Genomic DNA, 22,286 nt, shown 5'->3' with positions numbered 1-22,286 from the left:
AGTGAATGTATAAAATTACACAAGTGAGCAATACAGGCTTGTCCTCTGTTTTACTACCCGAAGAGCTGATTGCTGCTTACAAGTCCCTTCCAGTGGGATGTCCTTGCGTAAGAAGTGTAAGCTAACATGCACTGCATTAGCAGCTGAGTCACAACAACCCTGCTGGAAAAACCTTTTTGAATGTTTGGTGCTGTGCAATCCTACCCACTGATAACTCACTGTTCTAGTGACAACAGGAAAAGCAGCTGGCAGCTGTATAAGCTATGAAACAACAACAATAATAATGCAAATAATAACTGCAATAGATGCTTATTTTTATCATTTACTTTTACTTTTGCAAAAACTGAATTATGAAGCATGTCAGTGCAAACAAACCCTGTTATATTTATTTATTTTAGCTAAGTACAGTAAACATATGTTTTCTCTAGTTTTAGATCAGTATTTAGAGGATACTAAATGTGCTCTGTATTATCCTTATATGAATACTTCAGGTTGTAGATGTCTTACTACATTTCATCACTCATCCATGTGACTGCTTGTGACTGAAGAAGTCACTTGGATTACGAAACAGTTCTCCCACTGAAAACGCTACGTCCAAACGAACAGAATAAACTTTTGGGGGTCCAGATTGTAGAGTAACATGCTACTATTTAGTCCAAAGATGTGAACAGTGGAAAATTGTGGAAATCAGAATATGAAACTTATTATGGGGGTCTTGCTTCTACAGGGTTGCCTGAAAGGCAAAAAAGATAGTTGTCATAGAATAAACAGAATACAAAATATATATGTTTAATATTAGTATACGTGTTACAGCATGGAAATCTTGTTAAATAATTTGTTATTATTAATAATTATGATCAAATTATTTTTTAAAAAAATATAGCTGCCTAAGAGCTTCTTGACAGCACTTTTAATTATTTTGCACCAAAACAATAGTTTGGGCCTTGTTGCTCTTTTACCATGAACAGCGGAGATGAATATAGCGAGGTATTTATGATTCTATTACTGCTGGATCCATCCATTCAACAGGATATTTTAGTTTGTGAGGTTTATAGTAAGGCCAGCTTTTGCTGGCAACATAAATAAGCAGGAGTCAGAATACATTCCTTTCTTGCTGATGGCCTTTCAGCTCAATAAACAGGAGGAAGAGGGGGAGATGCAGAGGCTTGACTTGCTCTACTGTCCCCTTCCATCAAAACAGAATGCTAAATCAAAGCCCAAAGCTTTCCCTAACTTTATTTCATTTCTGTTTCCATCACAGAAGTTTTTGTGGGCTTTTTTTTTCATACCTAAACATCATCCTAATGGATGATTGGATAACTGTGCATGGTGAGATATGGCTAACCTTTTACGTTCCTATTTTAAATTTGGTTCAACCAGAGTATTTATTCACAATAAATAAATATAAGTCTCTCTCTCTGACATACGTACACACAAGTGAAAGTGCTTAAAACTAATACTGAAAAACAAGCCCTTTTCACATGTGTTATTATAACTAATCCCAGTATTTACAAATGTTGGTTTATTTGTAAGTGCCAGGAAGCATCAGCAGTAATTATCAAGAGGACCTCAAAGTGCACTATCAAGTATAGGAAAACACCAACTCAATGTCAAAGACTCGGAAGTACCAGAGTAGGTAGGTAGGTAGGTAGGTAGGTAGATAGATAGATAGATAGATAGATAGATAGATAGATAGATAGATAGATAGATAGATAGATAGATGAATTTGCATTAATCCAGGGCTTTTTAAGTAAAACAAAAGACATGACATGCTTTAGGAAACTTTTTTTCTTTTTGTATTGTCTTGGCCCTGAATGTGTGAACCACTAACATCCTGTTAATAATCCCTTTGTTTGGCCTCGTCAAACATCAAAGGATAAAACACCACAGGCGTAGCCTAGTTTTGGATGGGGGTTTCATCTGGGGAACTTTAACACTTACAACTGGGAGAAGGGTATGTAATTGGTATTGAAGGCTTGTTTTTAATTATGTCATTTATTTATAAAATTCCAGTCAACTACAAGATTCTCCGAAAACATGAACTTGTCTGTAGCTGGCTTAAACAATGCCACATTCTTGGAATACTGTAACAGGGGCGTGTTTGGTCTGCTGTAGGGCTGCAGCACTTTGTAAGGAGGCTAGAACAGTAGACTCCTTGTTTCCATGGTAACTGTGTGAGTGAATAGGAGGGGAACATGGTGGAGATGCTTTAGGTGAGTTCATTTTGCAAAATTATGTGACTGCTTACTTTTCCTTTCTTAATCACTGGGCGTTTGGCATCGCAGTGTGCATGTATGCCTGTGTTTGTGTGTGCATGTGTGTGTGTGTTGTTTTTTTCACATGATGTCACATGTGACTCACACTTACTGTACTTTAGTTTTCTCTTAAAATCATTCTTGAGGCTGAATAATGCTGATGGTACATTCAAGGTGGCAGACTGACAATCCTGATGAGGTTATCTTCACTATTTTTCCTTCCTCATTATTTCAGAAAGGAGAAGAGCTTTGATGTGTAAGAAAAAACCTCTGGAGAGTTGACAACTGCGTGTATAATGCAAAATATCTTTAAACTTACAGCAGCTTCTGAATATCGAAAGTCCTCTTTAAAATATTGTTTTTTATTCCTGACCTTTCTTTACAAAGCCACCATGTTTATTCCATAGTTTAGTCATTTGTTGGATATAAAACATCAACTTTAGAAACATCAAGGTAGAGGGTTTAAAAAAGAGCTGTTAATGCAAAGATGATTTCACCCACTGGCAGAGGGACATGCATCACATGAAACAGAATATTAAAGATTTTGTATTGTTATCATGCTGTTAACTAAATGCTTAAAGTACGAAGAAAACTGTATTTAATTGGTTTTGCTTCTGCAGAGCTGAGGCAAATACGCAGTTTTAATTTATCAGCGGGGGGGTTTTATATGACATTGTTTACAGTCATTTAATGTAAAAGTAGTTACAAACTATTGGGTTCAGTAACTGTGGTTTACACAAACCAAGGGGACGAACCAGTTCCAAATGTAACATTTCATTCCGTTCAGTTTAATTTTATTTAAATTCATCAAATTGCAACAGCAGTCCCTTCAATAATACAGAGAAAACCTCAACAATAAGACCACTAATAACACAATGAGCAAACACTTGGAGACAGTGGGAAGGAAAAACTCCATTTTAATAGGAAGAAAGCTCCAACAGTACCAGGCTCAAGGAGAGGAAGCCATCTGCTGTGGCCAGTTGGGAGTGAGGGGAGGAAGACAGGACAAAAACACACTATGCAAGAGAACCAAAGATGATTAAATGATTAAATTCAGAGTGGTGTATAAACACATAATGAGTGATGAAGAAACACTCCATGCATCATGGGAAGCCCCAATCAGCCCAGGCCTATTGGGGGAAAACTAAGGTTAATCTGAGCCATTAACTCAGCCCTAACTATATGCTTTACCATAAAGGAAACGTTTAAGCTTATACGTAGAGGGAGTGTTTCTCTTCTGATGCCAAGCCAGGATCTGAAGAGCGGTCTGAAAGCTGAAGGCTTTGCCTCCTATTCAACTTTTAAATACCATAGGAACCACAAAGAAGCCTGCAGTAGAACAGAGGTGCTCTTTTCGGTGATACGGTACAGTATGAGGTCTTTAAGAGAAATTTTCTAAAAGTGATAACCTTCCAATTTAAATGCAGTTAAACACAGTGACTCACTTGTGTTCTTGATATTTTCATCTTTAATAAAATGATTTAAGGTAAACAAAAAATTACACCTGTAACACTTTTCCTGTGCTTTTCAAATTTGTAAAAAGAAGTTTAAAAAGAATATAAATAATGAATCATTGTCTAATTAAAGGGGTCGTGAGCTAAAAAGGTTGAAAGCCACTGGAAAATTACCCTCATGCCAATCAGCTGTCAGACACCAACGGCTTGCCCTTCACGGTTCATTGAATTACTGCTGATTGTCCTTCCTCTTTCTGGAGATTTAGCTGCACCTCAAGTTTGAAAGAAAATGTAAGCACTGTAAATTAAGTGTGACTTTGTGTCCAGTCTTGCGCTCTTGCTTTTGTTCATGCTGTACAACAAATAAATATACTCATTTAGCATCACTGCTGGAGAGCATTAAAACCTGCTTCCTAGACATAAATGGGTGGCTTGGTGTAGCACCACAAGCCTGCGCTGATAGAGTTGTCCTAAAAAGCTTCTGGATTTGCTGCTGGACAGAGAGCAAAGTGCTTTAAAAGTCCATCTGGAGGCAAATATAGCAGATGATAATGCTTTGCAGTGCCATTTACAAAAATCATATTCTTTTGCCCAGATTCAGCCCTCATCTGGGCAGTTTTCTGTTTAATATTGTATTCAATATGTAAGCCAAGATCAAAGGGTTTATGATAACAGAACTCATTGTATTAGGAAAAGATGGCCACCCAGCAGTCAGAATATTTTACATGGATTAAGAAGAGTAGATGAAAGAGTAAAATAAACACATTTCTGCTTTTCTATAGCATCTTCTTTCTTTGTTCTCTTGAGAGTAGCGGGGATATTGCTGCTTTCTCACACTCCCACCCACTCCTATTACAAGATGTGTCTTATGTCGCTGTTGATGTTTATTGCTCTAGCTGCTGGCCATATACCACTGAAAACTGCAGCTTATCCCCTTCCCAACACAAAAACCTCACTTGGTGTTCCCACTAACATGCACCCATAGGACCAAACAACAACAGCATGTGCTACACCTTGAGGTATTACATCAAAGGTGACGGTGCTGCAGTGGGAATCTTATTCAGGATCGGGGCAAGGACTAACCTCTGGAATGTATTTGCTCGACATTTTAAAAAAACATTATGGATTTTGCAGAGTGATTTCATTACCCCTGTGACCAATAAACCGCTACATCATTTGAGGTGGAAACAAACACTTCGCCCTCAAGCAACTCTGCAATAGCTACTCCTTCCTGGTCTCATTACAGGGCAAACTCTTCTCCAAGGCTCCTCAGATAATAAGCTGATAAGTCAGATGAGAGAATATGCCTTGCATTAGTTAGATGCCAAGGGCTCACACTGGCCTTCCATGTTGTCCTTGGCCTCTATTAAGGAACTGCAATAAAGAGGCTGGTTACCACTCTGTAAAGGTCATGTTTATGGTAACGTCTTATGTGATAATTCATCTGGAAGACATCATAGATGCTTAAATGCTTATAACCATGCAAAACAACACACATGTGTTAGAAATGTTTTAATTAATAATTAATTGATTAATAATGACCATTTAGGGGCTTTATTTAAACTGACATTACCACAGACACTCATCAGCCACTTTATTGGTTACATGTTGCTATTACCTAGTTGGACCCTGTTTCACAACTCCATTAATTCTTCATGGCACAGGTTCATCATCCATGGTGCAAATCTTTCTTTCCTCCACATCCCAAAGATGCTCTGTTGGATTATGATCTGGTGACTGACTGTGCAGGGCATTTGGGTACAGCAAACTCACAATCATGCTCAAGGAAATCAGTTTTAGAGACATTTTCATAGAGGAAATTAATGCTTATACATACAATCATACATAACTTATTTAGTTTTTTAAAATTCTTTTCCATTCTCTGTAAACCCTAAAGATTGTTAGGGAAAATCCCACCAGATCAGCAATTGTCACCCAACAACTCATCCTACATTGAGGCACTTCCATGACTTTTCTCCCCGTTTCTGAGCCTCAGTTTGAACGCAGGTTTGAGCTCAGCAGGTCGTTATGGCTAAATTGAGTTGCCATGTGACTGGCTGAGATACTTGTGTTACCAAACAACAACAGGTTTACCTAGCAAAGTGACTGGTGAGGGTACGGTTATTAGCATTTTTATGACACAGCACAATGTTTATCGGGGTTTTGAGGAGTATTTCCTGTCTGCCAGTAAAGTGTAAAAGTTTTAAATCTGAAATGCACTGATTTTGGTTTTTGAAGGATTGATTTATTTGATTTATTTTACTTTTATTTACTCGCTGGATGAGCTCACTACGAGCACTGACAGCACATGCTCACATGTGAACTAACACCTTTGTACTGCCTCTGCTATGGTTGGGCAGTCAGCTAAACTCCTTCCCCACATCAAGACTCTGACGACACGATTCCCGGTTCACAGGTTTATTGACACAGGGAAAGGTGAAACTGTAACAAACAGTACAAGACATAATCACTGTACTTATTCACCATGTACATATATAACGAAGAAAATATATTAACCCAGTTTTTTAATATGTCGACATGCAATGTTCATATGAATTACTTCCCTTTTTAACTCAAATACAAACATCAAATTATGATTTTAACAAGTCTTGCTACAATGAATGCCTCCAATTCGTTTATCGTTCCCCTTTAACTAGCTCCATAAGCGATTGCTAGTGTAAACTGCATAAGATTGCATCATCATTAAACTTATAGAAAAATGAACTTACTTGAAAGAAAGTGGTCTATACATGCACATAAAATATAAAACAAGTTTGTACATACCCACAATGCTACCAAAGGCAAAGGATGTATGTGGATGCCACTGGATTTGTCTGACTAAGGCCACCATGCTGCACATGCCTTCTCCTTATTTCACAGACTTACTTCCTGTTTACTGACGACATCATGTCCTACTACCGACTACAGGTTTTAAGGTGGCACCAGAGAGTTACAATCGCATATTTAAACATTTAGCAAATCCAAGAAAACAGTCTAACTTAAAATAACTTTCAATATCAGAACAACCTTTCTAACTCGTGAAATTCACACCTGCACTTTGAGATTGCCCAGTACTACCTAGTCTTGTATCATTTGTCACTGTATATGGTGTGAGTTTTCCAGTTTTTGTTAAGATGAGAAATGATGTGTTTTAGAAAATAAAGACACAATTTTTTCTTTCATATTTCTTTTCTTTTTTTTTTAATTGAACATTATTTAGTATAGTGTATAAACACAAAAATTACAACACTAGAAACTACCTTCCTACCTATCATCTTATTTAGTTTCATCTCACGTCTGATTACTGTACACAGTGGGGCTTATGCCAACAGCAGCAGATAATTATCATAGTGTGGATTGCAAATTATTGGGGGACACTCCTCTGGTTGCCCTCCTTTCATCACATTGAGCTTTTCATCGCCCTACACATTAACCTCTGTCTGGACTTCACTGCTTTTGCACGAAATGTCATTGTCACTTTACCAAAGAGTCAATTTTGTGTCACACGTTAACGATTTTGCTGTTGCTGTGGCCAAACGTAAATAATTTTTTGCTGGTCTTTGGTCTAAATGCAACCCTGACTTATTTGAAATGCCTCTCATGGATCTTGATATGCTGTAATTGGATGCTGGTTTCATTATGATCAATTTATCACATTTGCCTGACTTCTCCTAGACATTTCTTTAGTATTCTGTTTGATCCAAAAAATATCGTTTGTACAAGGAAATGAAATGTTAGAAAATGTTTCCACGATTTTTAAAAAAAGTTTGGGTTAGGAGATAGCCAAGTTTCCTTAAATATAGAGTAGTGTCGTGCTGTGTAGACATGGTTTTTAACTTTACAAGTGCTTTGACATTTGAATGAGTCTATACAATAAGTACAACAATTTTGTAAAAATAACATTAGGGTTAGCACTAACGTAATTACTTAATTAGGTGGCACAGTGGTGTGGTGTTTAGTACCACAGTAAGAAGGTATTGGGTTCAAATCTGATGGTTGGGTCTGTGTGTTCAGCATGTGCTTGTATGGCCACTCCCACTTTTCCCCACAGTCCATAGATGTGTATATTAGGTTGACTCAGAGTTCTACATTGGCTGTAGGTGCGGTTCTTCTCTGTGTTAGCCCTCTTCTTCATTTTTCCACACCTTTCAGGACCATGTAGTCCTTGGATATCTTCATAGTTGTATTTGTAGCCTACTTTACCTGCCAACTGAGTATAACTTAAATCAATAAATATAACTTATACTCAAGAACATTAAACACACCTATATTGTGTCTGTGTAGGTTCTCAGTCATCACACCTATATCATCTGAACTTTTCAATGATTGGGTGGTACTTATACACAATATCTCAGTTTGAGCTCATTCTGACTTTGAATAGGCTTCCCGCCTTTGTCATTGGAGAATCCATTAATAAATGTTTAAAGAGTCAGATGTTTGATCTTGTTTCAAGTCACTGAGTTGGGAAAGCTGATGGCTAAATGTAATTAATGGCCCACGGTGTGTTTATGTGAGGATTCTGAAGCTGGATGTCACAAGGCTGACACAGTTACATGAAACATGAGGGAAAAAAGAGGTCCAGCAACTCAGGAAACCTTTGGATGTATTAAAAGTTTCAATGCACACATTTCCATATAATATAAGCATTGCATTTATTCTTATTATAGTTGGTTGCTTAGTTGCATAGTTGGTTGCTGGCACTAACCGTTGCTTGGTTAGAGGGTTAGTTTGTTTTTTGTTTTTTATTTGTTCCTTTTTTTACTTGTGTAGATAATGTGCTATTATCCACTTATGTTTTACAATGCTACATGGTTTCATTAACCTCTCAGCATCACCAGGACCTGTAGCTTAACTGAGCTGCCATAAAATGGCCATAAAAAGCTTAATGTAAACCTTTTTCATCCTGTGACAAGTGACATATTAAATATTAAATGTCAGCATCACTGACATTTATGTTAATTTTTTTCTTTTCAGTATTTATCATTTTTTTCTGACTAAAATGTTATTTTTTTCATTGTTATCAGTTTTTATCTGCTTCATCAAATACAAACTGAACCATGAATTTTGTCTTGATTTGCCTAATCACCATTTCTCTCGTCTAGGCAAAAGACTTGCTTTTGTTAGCTTCAGAGGTATAACAGCTTTTTCTGCAAATCAAGATTTTTTTTTTTCAGTAAGTGCTGCCCACACTTATTGAAAGAATTAATCTGCTACAAATCTGGTAATGTGATAGATTTATTATTAGTCAAAGTTTTGTGTCAAGTAAAAGTCGTGGTCAAAAGTGACTCAGTTTATTTAAAAAAAAGTTTGTAAATGTATAAATAAGGGTAAAACAAATCCCATTAAGTTGATTTAATCCAAGACAGGTTAAAACAACTAACAGAGTAAATAACTCTGTTCAACTGGATGAGAATGCTGACTGGGACTACAGCCTGTTTAAAATTCAGTCCACCTACTGAGACAGGAATAATCCATGTGATTTATTGATTGTGATTGATTAGTTATGCCTGCAGTTGCCTGAAGGTGGAGCTCTGGCCACGATGCCTCATTCACAATAAAGCTGCTGTGTCTGAGCGTCTTTAATAATTTATCCCTTTTTCAGGTATTTAATAAGCATTTCCGCTTTTGAACTGTACAAATATATATGTTAAGCTGCACTGACTTTGTTTGCAAATGTATCAATAGGATAATAGGAATGTTTAGTTAATTAATGTTAGTACTGTTAGGATACTGTTAAGCAGCTAGCTAAGCTAGGCGCTCTAGCTAAGCTACGCTACAGCATTGTGTGCATATTTTATTTGATTTAGTTAAAACACATGTTTTATTTTGATTGGAAGGACAAATGCTTTTTAAGATTTTTACATGAATGCTTTGTTTATTTTCAGTATTTTTCTTTACTCACCTGTAAGTGAAAGGAAAGGAAAGAAAACTGCCTTGAGATGTTGTTTTAGAACTAACAGAAAATGTGCATCGTTGTTAAGCTGTTTCATACTTTTGTATGTATGTAGGTCATTGGCAATGAAGCTGTTGATAGAGAAGCATCACGTCCAAGAATCTTTATTGATTTATCCCCTTTTCAAGGTGCAACAGTAACTTTGATACAGTCTAAGTCAGGAAACATACATGAAATGAAAACGACTACGCTGACTACGTTGCATCGATAAATGCATCAATGATGCCATACCGCAAATTACTGTACAGACTTACTCCAGCCAGAAGACAGCTGCCTATATATCTGGAGATCGTTGTGAGTACAGAAAAGCCCAGTACACTCTCAGAAGAGCAATAAAAGCGTCTAAGGGACAGTACAGTGAAAAGGTGGTGTGCAACATCGAGAAGGCTCCGAGCCTAAGAATTTCATTTTCGGTAGTGATGTGCCATTGTAACCTGTATATGACAATAATAGAACTTGAAATGCAGGAAGTTTGAATTGTTTGGTATGCTTGCATGAAAAATCACCTAAATGAACATTTAAAAGGGCAGTAATGTGCTTTGGCATGGTAATTATTTGAAAACAGTACTCCATTACTCCAGAGAGCATACTGTACTACCTGCTATAACTGCCCATTTCTGCTTTCTGTTCTTGTGCATGCTTGTGTTTAAATGACCCCCTCCCCCCACAGCATTCCCAGAAACAAATCCATTTTTCTGGTAAAGATGAGAAATCTGTTTGAACAATGTGTAGGTATCCACTCCCACAGTGGGCAGGACAGCAAAACTGGTTTTGTTCTTTGACAGACTACGGAAAATCAAAGTCTTTGTCGTGTCTTTAACAGATTGTCACAAAAATAAAAAGCTAAAAGCATTTTTTTTTTTTTTAAAGTGTGGGTGTCTCAGTTTGAGTGCTCAGTATGTTTACGTCTTCTTTGAAAAAGCAGGTGCAAGGTTTACTGATGAAAAAGGCTTGTGCTGGCGTGGCCTTAGTCATCTGTGCAAAATGGAGACATGCTGTGTATCTCACATAAATGTGCTGACGAAGGCATACATAGTGGGTCTCATTATTTCTGGCAACTGAAAATATACTGTCATATTGAAGGCAGCGAAGGTTGTTGGCTTATAGATGATCAGAAGAAATTAATATACGTCAAACTATGGATGCAGTGCCTTGCCCTGTACCCTTGCTGTTAAAAAACATTCAGGCATTTGATGTCTTGAAACTGCATCTCTAAAATGTGCGCTCCCATCCTAGAACAGAACAAAAGAACAAAAACATAAAAAAAGGCAGAAACTTTTGGTTAAATGTTTTCAAATCAGTTACATATATACTATGATTTTAAAAAACACATTTTAAAGATATAGAAAGAGTATTTGAGCCAGACACGGGTTCATCATCATAAGAAAAATAACAAATGACTGTTATCCATGAACATTTTCCCAGTGATGGCAGTGTGTTCTACTGTTATCAAATTACTGACAGAAATGGTGTCTCACTGGTGGCAAAAATGTGAAGATATCTGTGTGTGAGTGTGGGAGGTATTGTACAATTCTCTTTCAGCTAGTTCAGTGAGTTACAATACATCATTATAGCTTTTGCTGTTGTGAGACAGACCAGTAAAGGCATTTCATAACCTTTGCTGAAGCATAAACAGCTTGTGGAATAGCTCATTCTCCAGGTCATCTGCACGTTACCTCTAAACTCCACAAAAGTGGTTTTGGTTTTCAGGTAACTTGGACGTACGGACTGCGAGGCACCTTCATTATCTTAGTGCTTCAATTCTGAACGATGCTTCAGTTGAGAGCTTTTTAATGAGTATATAAGCTGAAATTAAATATATGCGCCTCTTTGTTAGGTGCACCTGTTAAATTGCTCATTAATGTAAATATCTAATAAGCCAAACAGCTGCCAGAAACTAAAGGCAGCAAGGCATGATCAAGATGAACTGTTGAAATTAAAACTGAGCATCAGAATGGGGATAAAAGGTGATTCAAGTGACTTTGAATGTGACACGGTTGATGGTACCTGATTGGCTGGTCTGAATATTTCAGAAACTGATGATCTACTGGGAGTTTCCTGCACAACCATCACCAGGGCTTACAGGGAAGGTTCAAAAACCTCTGGGTGAAATGTCGGAGGTGAATATCCACACTGCTTTGAGCTAATAGGAAGACAACAGTAACTGAAAAATCCCCACTTGTTACAACCACGATATGCAGAAGAGCATCTCTGAATGGACAATATGTGACACCCTACCTGCAATAATAATGTTTCCTTTTACTGTGTCTTCAGAATTTTAACTTCAAGCTATCAAGCCATCAATGTGGAAGAAGAGCTGGCAGCAGAGACGATGGGTCTGTTCCTTGAGCGTAATGAAAGTGGACAAGTCGGGAATGTGGGAATTGTCAACAAGTTACATTTTTAAAGTATTTCAAAAGATACTTGTTGAAATCACTCCTGAGAAGTTGTCAACAAAGGTGCAAAGAATAAAAAGTCTAATGACCTAGTTGACTGTTATGTTGATAAGCACAGACGAGACAGAGTGTACCCTCAGATATTAGTGAGTCTCTTCTGAAAGCATGAACAATCTATGGGTTAATTTAACCAAATCATCTCAAAGTGTTGTCTGACTGATTGTGTGATCTGATGTTCTTCTGGCTGCGCATTTATATTTTGCATTGACATTCATTTTTTCTTTCTTTAATCATTCCTGTGAGGTATGAATCGTCTATTTTGAATTTAAAGTTTTAAGACAGTTCACTCAAAGTTACTTAAATGTTGTACTTTCTAAGGAGAAAGTTGTTCTTGCATTTTCTGTGTCATTGTTAGAAATTCTAGTTTTTAAAAAAGCATATGATTTGTAGAGTGTATTTTAAGTATTTCTGCTTAGATAGTTCATTCAGATGTAATTGAAACTATTACTTAGATTTACTTATTACTCCTGTTTTGTTATTAGCTCAATATTTTTAAGTGTGAAAATGTTATACTCCTTAAATTAAGTAGTATACTTTTTACAGTGTAGATGCTCAGCTCCCGAGAACAGCAAATTCGTACCTGGCTGCTGGTATTAAAAAAAAATGAAGCAAGCACTCACAACCTAACTAACATTAGTTAGACTGTGAGTGAGTTTTTCACAATACTAATGCATGATAGGCACATTTTGGTACATGGCCTTTGTCATTTTGGTACCAGCTTGGAGCAGTGCTAAAAGCGTGTTTCCATCAGAAAAGCAACACAATAACTGCTCTTTTATTTGGAGTTTATTTGGAGTTTCATAAATTCTTGATTCAAATTAAAAAAAAAAAAAAAAAGCAATTCAGAATACATGCAAACAATGGACAAACAATTGAGTACTGAAAGGATGTGAATACATTCACATCCTTTCAGTACTCAAAACTCAAGTCAAGTCAAGTCAAGTGGCTTTATTGTCCAACCATGTGCAGTGGTACAGTACACAGTGAAACAGACAACGTCCATGGTGCTACATATGACATATAACAGACAATCAACACAGGGCTACATAAAGTGCAATGTGCAAAAATCGCAAAAAACCCCCCAACAAAGACAGCGCAACACCAGACAAAACAGTGCTATAGAAAAGTGCAATGATGACAGTGGGTTGTGCAAAAGACTGAGCACTGTGCAAAAAGTTACTTGGTTTATGAAGGTGTGTGTGTGTGTCAGTCCAGTCACTGAGTGTTCAGGAGTTTGGTGGTTTGGGGGAAGGAACTGTTTCACAGTCTGGCAGAGAGGGCCTGAATGCTCCGGTACCTCTTGCCAGAAGGCAGCTGGGTGAAGAGTGTGTGTGAGGGGTGCGTGGGGTCCTCCACAACGCTGGTCGTGATAGGTGTCTGTGATGGAGGGAAGTGAGGCTCCAATGATCATCTCGGCTGTTCTCACTATCTGTTGTAGGGTCCTGTGATCTAATACAGTGCAGTTACCATACAAGACAATGATGCAGCTCCTCTTGACACTCATCATAGTCCCTCTGTAGAAGGTGGTGATGATGGATGGTGGGAGACGGGCTTTTCTCAGCTTCCGCAGGAAGCAGTGACACTGTTGGGCCTTCTTAGTTATAGAGCTGGTATTGAGGGACCAGGAGAGGTTCTCTACCAGGTGAACACCAAGGAATTTGGTGCTCTTGACGACCTCCATAGAGGATCCATCCATGTTAAGTGGACAGTGATCTCTCTGTGCTCTCCTGAAGTCAACAATTATGTGTTCTTTTTTGTCCACATTCTTCATGAACTTGATGATGTGGTTCGAACTGTGCATTGCTGCACAGTCATGAGTCAGCAGAGTGAACAGCGAGGGGCTCCAGTCCCCAGTGTGGCGGTGTTGCAGATGCTGTTACAGATCCGGACTGTCTGAGGTCTCTCCGTCAGAAAGTCCAGGATCCAGTTGCAAAGGGAGGTGTTCAGGCCCAGCAGGCTCAAATTGACGTTTTTGTTAACAGTTTAATCAAGTAAGTCATAGTTGTGATATTGCTTTGAGTCGTGATCAACAAATCAGCAGGTTATCCACCAGAATATAGAGTATAAAAACTTTTCATACTTTTTATTTCTTTTATTAAAGAAATAACTTGCTTTCATAATTTCATTTACAGAATAATTGTTAGTAATTATTCAATCAGAAAATAATAACTTACAATAATAAAAGTGCTTGTTGTTGTTGTTTGAATTTGCTTTTTTTATATTTTATATTTTCTGTATTTGTATTGCAAGTTTTGGAAGTCAGCCAAAGCATGAAAGTTTCATTAGTGGCCTCCCCAAAGAGGAAAACAGTCCATCACAGTTGGCAATTACCGGGACAGTCAACACTAGTAAGTTCACCAAACAATAAAAGAGATAAAATTTATGTAAATGGAAATTTAGTTCAATTTAATTTCAATTGTTTTTTTAACTTCTCTAAAACATCACAATGTGTTTTAAATCAAGCAATCTCAAAGCTCAAAAGTAATTTGACAATTGATTGGCCAAGTAAGGTCTGTTTCCTCATAATTCAATAAAAAATTGAGAGGCTATGCAGATCTTTTCACTAGAACTACTGATATGAAGTCCAAAGAAATGTCAGTGTGAGTGAAGGAACAGATCATTAGGCTTAAAACTTTTTTCCTGTCTAGTCATGGTTCCTTATAAAGAATGTGTAGATCCATTTTATAAACTGCACTCTCACAGCAGTGCTTGACTTCTCCTGTGCACTCCTATACTCTCTAATGTCATCCTGTAAAAGCTCAGCCATCACCCTGGGGGTTTTAAGGGAAGTCACCAGACATTTGGATCCTTTCGGTTGTCTACTTCAATATCAGATATGGAAGATTATGGCAGAGAGAAGTCCTCCACCTTCAATGACCCCAAACTTGTAAAAGCACACTAAGACTCAGTGTTCTTCTCTATAAGCTTAACAAGCGATGAGTTATAATGGGAGTATAAGGTGAAGCTCACTACCACTGAGATGAACACACTTTGTCTTTGTTACTACTCCACATATTTCTATGATTCCAAACGGTTATTCATCAGGGGAACACTAAAATCTGTGCCTGAAAAGCTTTGTTGCATCTGGAGTAAGAGTGACATTCAGTTTATCAAAGTCAGATTTTTTTTAGCTTGAGTGAAGAAGTGCTTTGACATTTTGAGCATCATATCAGAAAGGCTGTACGCTTCCTGTGTGGGGACTTATTACAAGAAGGAAATAAAATGTCAGTGGCTTCTGACCAGGAAGTTTCTAAGATTTCATCTTGATCTTGTCTGATGCCAATAGCCATACCTCATCTAATAAAATTATTATGTTCTGTATACAGGCCTTAGTTACCATGTTAAATGTAAAGATTTATGAAAGTGCAATTAGAAAATTACCAAACAAGTAAGCCGGTTTGGACAAATTGCTTAGGTATGCAAAGTTGTATGATCCCGGTCTGTGGTGATCAAATGCAGTCCGATGAAGGATAAACCAGCAACAGGGTCACGGACAGCCAAAGCTCACTGATACAGCATCAGAACTGGACCACAGAGCAACAGAAAAAGGTGGTGTGGTCTGCTGTATCGTGTTTTCTGTTACATCACATGGATGTTCGGGTGCATGCGCTTACCTGGGGAACACCTGGGACCAAGATTCACCATATATATGTATATATATAGAGATAGATAGATATGCATATTTGATAATCCAACAAAGCCTCAAAGGAAGGTCAGATGGACACCCTTCCATTTAACAATCTAATTAACTTAAAACTGACTGGCTTTCCCATAGGGGAAAAAAGCATTTTATAGTACTTAGATGAGGTCACATGTCAATTTTTGCATTTCTCTAAACTCAGGTTTTTCTTATGAAATTCACTGTTGCCACAGCAGAGCAATATTGTGTGGTCGTCTCACACTTCTCTGTACACTGTGCTGTAGTGAAGTGACCTTCATACATGTTGACATGATGTCAGATCGATACATATCATAGAAGAATAGTTGGAAACATATACTAAGACCTTTTGACAGAAATAAATAAATGTGCAAAGACAAAGCTGGAAAGTCGAATCGAGATTTGTATCTTCTGAAGTCACTTTTCTGCAGGAATGGACCAGAAATAAGACTACATTTATGTACAGACTAGGCAAAAGAATGGAAATTCTGAACCTTTGACTCCTACAAAGGGATGTGGTGGTGATGCTGTGGAATGGCATTTTGCTTACATAGTTTGGGTCCACTTGTGCCTTCAAAGGATAGCGTCACTGCAATTCAAAACATCCTGAGAGGGCACCTTTTTTGTCCACTTCTGAAAAATTTCAATCCAGATGGCAGTGTTTTCCTGTGGGTTAGCAGTGCTCCCATCAATAGATACATGATTTGACTCATATTCTATGGACTTTACAGTCAGCCAGTTTCTTTTTTTCATGTTTGCAACAGCAGCTCTTGTTGAGCACTGTTATTATTGTTGTTATTATAAGTATTATTATTAACTTCCTTTATGTTGTTCATGTTAGGGGGATATATGTGCAAACTAGGTTTAGCACAAATAATTATATGTATTATAAAATCGTTATACAGTACTGAAATTTATCAATATTAAGGTTTTAAATTAAAATATTAAAGTCAGGTGATGTTGCAGTACATTTTTGATTAGTTACACCAGTACAATTAGGCTGATCAGTTTTTGAAACATAACTTACAAATAACAGTTTTCATTTAAAAAAACAAACATGTTTTATGCCAGTTTTCAGTAAAAAAAAAAGAAAAAAAGAAAAAAAGATTTACTTGAGTTTACAAAACAAAGGAATAATGTTCAGAAAACATAATTAATTTGTGTGGAAAAAGACAGCTGCATGATCACAAAGGCTTGGATTTTGATCGTTTCAAAATCCAAAGCAGACAGCAGCCCTAATTCCACCGCCTACATGCACCTGACCTCCGTTTCGACAGCACCTTTAAGCTGCTGGCAGTCAGCCATGTCATTAACCACCAGTTACTGACGATATTTGATTGGGCCCAGAATTTAAGGGAAGTATAGTAGATGAGATTGTCAATCTTTGGTTCTACAGTTTTTCAGTGGTATAAATTTTGCTTTACCATTTCGGGTTGTACAAATCGAAAAGCACTTTGAGTTCAATAGCCTAAAAGCCCCAATAATCAATAGTTTTACATTAACATTAAATCAAGTAACTTTAATAATGTTAACAGGGCTACTGACAGTGATGATCTCAGAGAGAATTAGCTTCCAGTGTATCTTTAAACAGCCTTTTAATCTTTTTTTTATTTCATTTATGTAGTTTTATGGCACATGTATTCTATGGATCAGTCTTATGATGTGTTTTTTTTGTGTCAACAATAAAAGCAGCATTACTGCAAAAGCTAGACCACTCTTTACAAAAGCAGGGGTAATGGAGACCACACCAGAGCAGATGATGGAAGAAATTATGCTCTTTGTTAAGCGAATATGTGTTAGTAGCCAACCACCCATTTTCCAAAACACTATCTGTAACAACTTTGACCATGCTCTGTGTTTCTGTCAAATTATTTGCTAGTGATTTCCCTTTTCTCATACAAAATGAACTGTTTCTATTTTTCAAATGCAACTAGTTTTAAATTTTAAATTTAGACCTTTGCTCAGACTGAGTTGACTTAAATCTGAATTAAAATTACATGCCACTATACCAAAAGTCCTTCTCACAGCTGATGTTTTGACATAGCAGGAAAAAAACATTTGAATGAATAACAATAAAAAGTAAGCTGGAAATCCTTGTATTGTGCTTTCTACCTCACAGTCAGAGTTTACTGGACTTCATACAGAAACAAAGTCCTTATTGACAACATTTGCCTGACTTGCGTCTTTTTTTGCCACATTGTCAAAGTCTGTAAGCATGACGACTGTAACTTTCCACAATGAAGCACAAAAAACTTGTCTGTAAAAGAGTCTTTATACCGTCTTGCGGAGGTGTCTAATGCCTAATGGACTAGAGTAACCTAAAATACTTCTGCAGTGAAGTGAAGCACTCTATAAAACTTCCAAATCTAATACATTATCAGTGACAGTGACATGTTTTTCTTCTCCCAGGTATTATCTAGAACACAGATTAAATGCTTTTTTTGTCCAGTTGGTGTATAAAACTCGTATTAGCGTCAGCAGAATCTTCAGAAAGAAAGGAAGGAAAAGAAAAAAGACATCTGTGCTGACCTGTGAGCTCCTTTTGAATAATCAGTATAAAAAAAAATATTACTCTCTGCCAATGTCTGATCTCAGAACAGCAGGCACATATATTTATGTCCATTTAATTGTCCAAATCAGTGGAGCAGATGAAAGTGTTTGTGTTCAGCATCGAGTAACATTTAGGTACTGGGTTTGGGTGGACGCAATGCTATTTATTATCTTTTTAACTGAAATGAGTTTTGCTGAGGTGGAAAGTAACAGAAAATCAGGCTTTTAAAAAAATTATTATTATTATCTCCCCAGACATTGTAACTAACAAACAGCTTTTTATGATCAAGATAAAAGTGCAAAAAGCAAGTTGGCTACTGCTTAATATTACATAAAACTGTTAGATTTGTATTGTTGATTGTCATTTATGCTTAAAAATATCTACTCATATATGCTTAGAGTTGTATAATCAATGTCATGTTGGTAGAGGTTTGATCCTTAATAGTCTGCAAAGACTTTGTGTGCATTCCTGAGTGCTCTGTCATTCACACCCACATCCTGGGAGCATGGGAGAGGTCGTACCTTCTCTTATTGTTTTGTGGTAGGATAAACGTATCTATGTCTGTTTTAGTCTAAGTGCCTTTTGTTTAGATGAACTGCTGGACTTCCAGACCAGCAGGTTTAGGGAAGTCATTTATGGGGTCACACTCTGAACCCCCCCCCCCCACACACACACACACAGAGGCAAGGTACTCTTTGTTTGTATGTAGACGTCATATGTTAATGAACCTATGTATATTCATGTAACCTCAATAAAAGAGCAGTGTTATGGGGGAGCGAACGAGAACGACTGGGGTCAAGCGAAGGAACGGCGCTTGTCGTGGTTCTCTCCCTCATATATGAGTAACACAAAGAACTTTTCCTACTTGGTGTTCAATGCTTTTGCTGTGTAGTTGAATTGTCTTGAACGTTCCAGCGAATAGGTTTAAGCTACAAACCTATCAGTAACAACATTACATATCTTCAAATAGTTCAATCCCAGCAGAACTGGTTGCACAGTGTGTAATACCTTTTGCTTTGCAAGTGCTAACTGGCTTGAAAGTTGAGAAAGATGCTTTCGACCATTACTGTGTTTTGTTCTGCATTAAGCTGCTGAAGATTACGCAGATGCACGGCTGCTCTGGGGTGTGTTTTTATGGTCCTAGATTTAATGAGGAAGTTAACAATAGTTATAAGTTTCTGACGACAGTGGGCTTTAATGAGTGTTTTTTTTCTTTCTGCAACCTCTAAGATTGAAGTGCACAATTTTCCACAAAGACATGTATATGTTATTTGTAAATAATTCAAAAAACTGTGTTTTAGCTACAGCCTATTTTTAAATGCTGTCTTTGGAGAATGTCTGCTCTCCATGAAACATGGTGTTCATCCAAACTTTAATTGTACCCAGTTCTTTACTAAAAATATTCAGGCTGCTCTCAGCACCTGATTGTATAACATTTTCACTGGAGAGTAGGACCCTTTGTAGCCTTTAGAGTGAACTGGGAGTTGTTCTTTTGACATTTTGTTATCTTAAAGTGTAGTAATACTTTATACAGCTATATCTATCTATCTATCTATCTATCTATCTATTCTTTCTTTCTTTCTTTCTTTCTTTCTTTCTTTCTTTCTTTCTTTCTTTCTTTCTTTCTTTCTTTCTTTCTTTCTTCTTATTTCCCAAATAGATGATTTTTAAATACTGTTCATCAACTGTAGATAATGTTTTAGGCCTGCCACGTCTTCTTTTGTCCTTTCCAGTTTCCTCAAATTAATTAGGGACACACGGCACACCATGACTAGAAGCATTTTTCATAGATTCAACTAAAGAAATTGTAACAAATCACACACTTTTGCTAGTAACAAAGATATAGTTTAAATTTGGTTCTTTGCTTAATTGTTAGTTATGTGTAGACACAACATTGGTTCAGCACTTTGATGAGTTTGATGACTTTCGGCTTGAATGATTTATAGACTGCTTTTGAGTGGCTCACCAAACAAAAACATCCCTCTAAAAATGGTCTGTTACAATGACTGGATTGAAAAAATGTATAAAAATTTTGAAAGGTTTTCAGAAAAGAAATGAAGCACGGCTCGCAATATTTGAACAGAACTGCATTTTTCTTTTTCTATATTGTCTTTTAATTTATTTCATTTTTCAGATACATAACTTAAAATCTGCTTTTTAAAGATTGTCGAAAAATGGTTGGGAAAAGACTTGATTTTACAAAAGGCTAATTCAGAATCCCCACAGGTTTAAAGGCTTGCTTTTGAAAAAGATTGTAGTTGGGGCTCTTTCAAGTGACCCTGAACCATTGCCTTGCTTTGCTGGTATGGGCCAAGGCCACACAAGTACCTTTTATGATACAAAGCACTTCTCCCTTATTCTCCTGTTTTCTACTTTCTAAGCGTACGTATGCCACTAATGCATGTCTTTGTGTCGTCTGTCTCCACTAGTTAGTAGTTTGTGCTATTTGTCGGCTATGGTTAGTGGGTGGAGGTTTTCTGCCCATTGATGCCAGTTAGATCTAAAGTAGTTAAACCTAAAGAGGCTTCTCATGTGACATCATATACACATTGCTTGAGAGTTCTCTGCCTACTAAAGGTGATACAGCATCACCAGTCTCGAGGGTTTCTGGCTGGCGAGTGGTTCCTGGAGGGTGCTTGATATTGCTCGTTGAAAATGGTTGCAACGAGAGTGTGGCACCAAAAACCTCCTTGTGATTACTTTTAATGATTGCACCACAAGTGTGGCCTTTCTCACCTGTAGGAAGTGCTTGTGTCTGCAGCGTTACATAACATAGAACTGAACACTGAACAGTCACTCCACTGATTGGGACAGGGACAAAGAAATGGAAATGAAGGAAAATATGTTATGAGATGTCAAAGAAAAAAAGAAACCCAGTTTCCTCTTTGAAAAAATCTGGATAACATAGGATAACAAAAGCTACAGAATCCCCGTGGTAGATAGCATTTTTTCCTTTAGTTTTGTGGTTGAATACTTTTAGGGCATGAAATAGTCATCTTTTGAGATACTTCTCATCTTATTATAATAAATATATAATATTTATGTATATATGTCTGCATGTACACTTTTTCCTCTTTAACAGCTGGGCAAAACTGAATTTTACAGGAAGGTTGTCACACATATAGCAGTTGTTAACATCTATATGTTTTAAAATACATTTATTCTAAGTTCTGATTCTTTTGTTTTTCCTGTATTTATGTTCATTTCATCATCCCCCTGCAAATGGGATGTTATGTTCTCAGATTGCATTTGTTTCATGTGCCATGTTTCATGTATGTCACCTGGAATTTGACACATGAAACCAGTGCATCTATATCACCTGTGTAACTTAATGGTGGCCCAAATTTGTTGTTTTCTTCAGTTTAAAATTAATGCTTTGACATTAAACCTCCATTTTCCTGGCTAAAGTAAAGTGTTAATTGATTTGAAGCAACAACAAAAAAGTGTCCCAACAACAACTCACCGTTAATTGATTCAAACTTTACATTTTCTCACATTTTAATCCAGATTAAGTGGAGTCCTCCCCACTGCTGTCAGACTCCACAACAAAGACTTCAACTGATCTAACACACACATGTGCAATAACACTAAGTGCAATACTCTTTTTCTGAAAAAGTTGTATTTTTTACTCAGTTGTATAAAGCATTTGCATTCTATTTTCATCCTATTGTATATTTTATTCTATTTATTCTACTGTATATAGTATTTTATTTTATTTTATTCTATTCTTTACAGTTGTGTACATATTTGTGTATTTCTATTCTATTCTTATTATATTCTAATTTTGCTATATAACTTTTGCACTGTCCACTTCCTGCTGTGACAAAACAAATTTCCCACGTGTGGGACTAATAAAGGTTATCTGATCTTTTCTTATCTTAAATAAAAAGATAGCATAATATATATTATATTGAGAATATCACCTACTGCTGAACAAATGCCTCTGCTAAGATACTCTA

The 22,286-nt window shown here is 36.9% G+C and overlaps 1 long non-coding RNA gene across 1 annotated transcript; it reads left to right on the top strand.

Moving 5' to 3' along the window:
* Positions 1 to 2,178: 2,178 nt before the first annotated feature.
* Positions 2,179 to 12,293, top strand: LOC112842909 (uncharacterized). The gene is made up of 3 exons (XR_003214954.1): positions 2,179 to 2,213; positions 11,696 to 11,782; positions 11,937 to 12,293. It is a non-coding gene; the product is annotated as an uncharacterized LOC112842909 (long non-coding RNA).
* Positions 12,294 to 22,286: the final 9,993 nt, after the last annotated feature.

This window comes from Oreochromis niloticus, linkage group LG1 (assembly GCF_001858045.2).
Source record: "Oreochromis niloticus isolate F11D_XX linkage group LG1, O_niloticus_UMD_NMBU, whole genome shotgun sequence".
NCBI classification, from domain to species: Eukaryota; Metazoa; Chordata; class Actinopteri; order Cichliformes; family Cichlidae; genus Oreochromis; species Oreochromis niloticus.
This window is presented reverse-complemented; position numbering and strand designations above follow the sequence as displayed.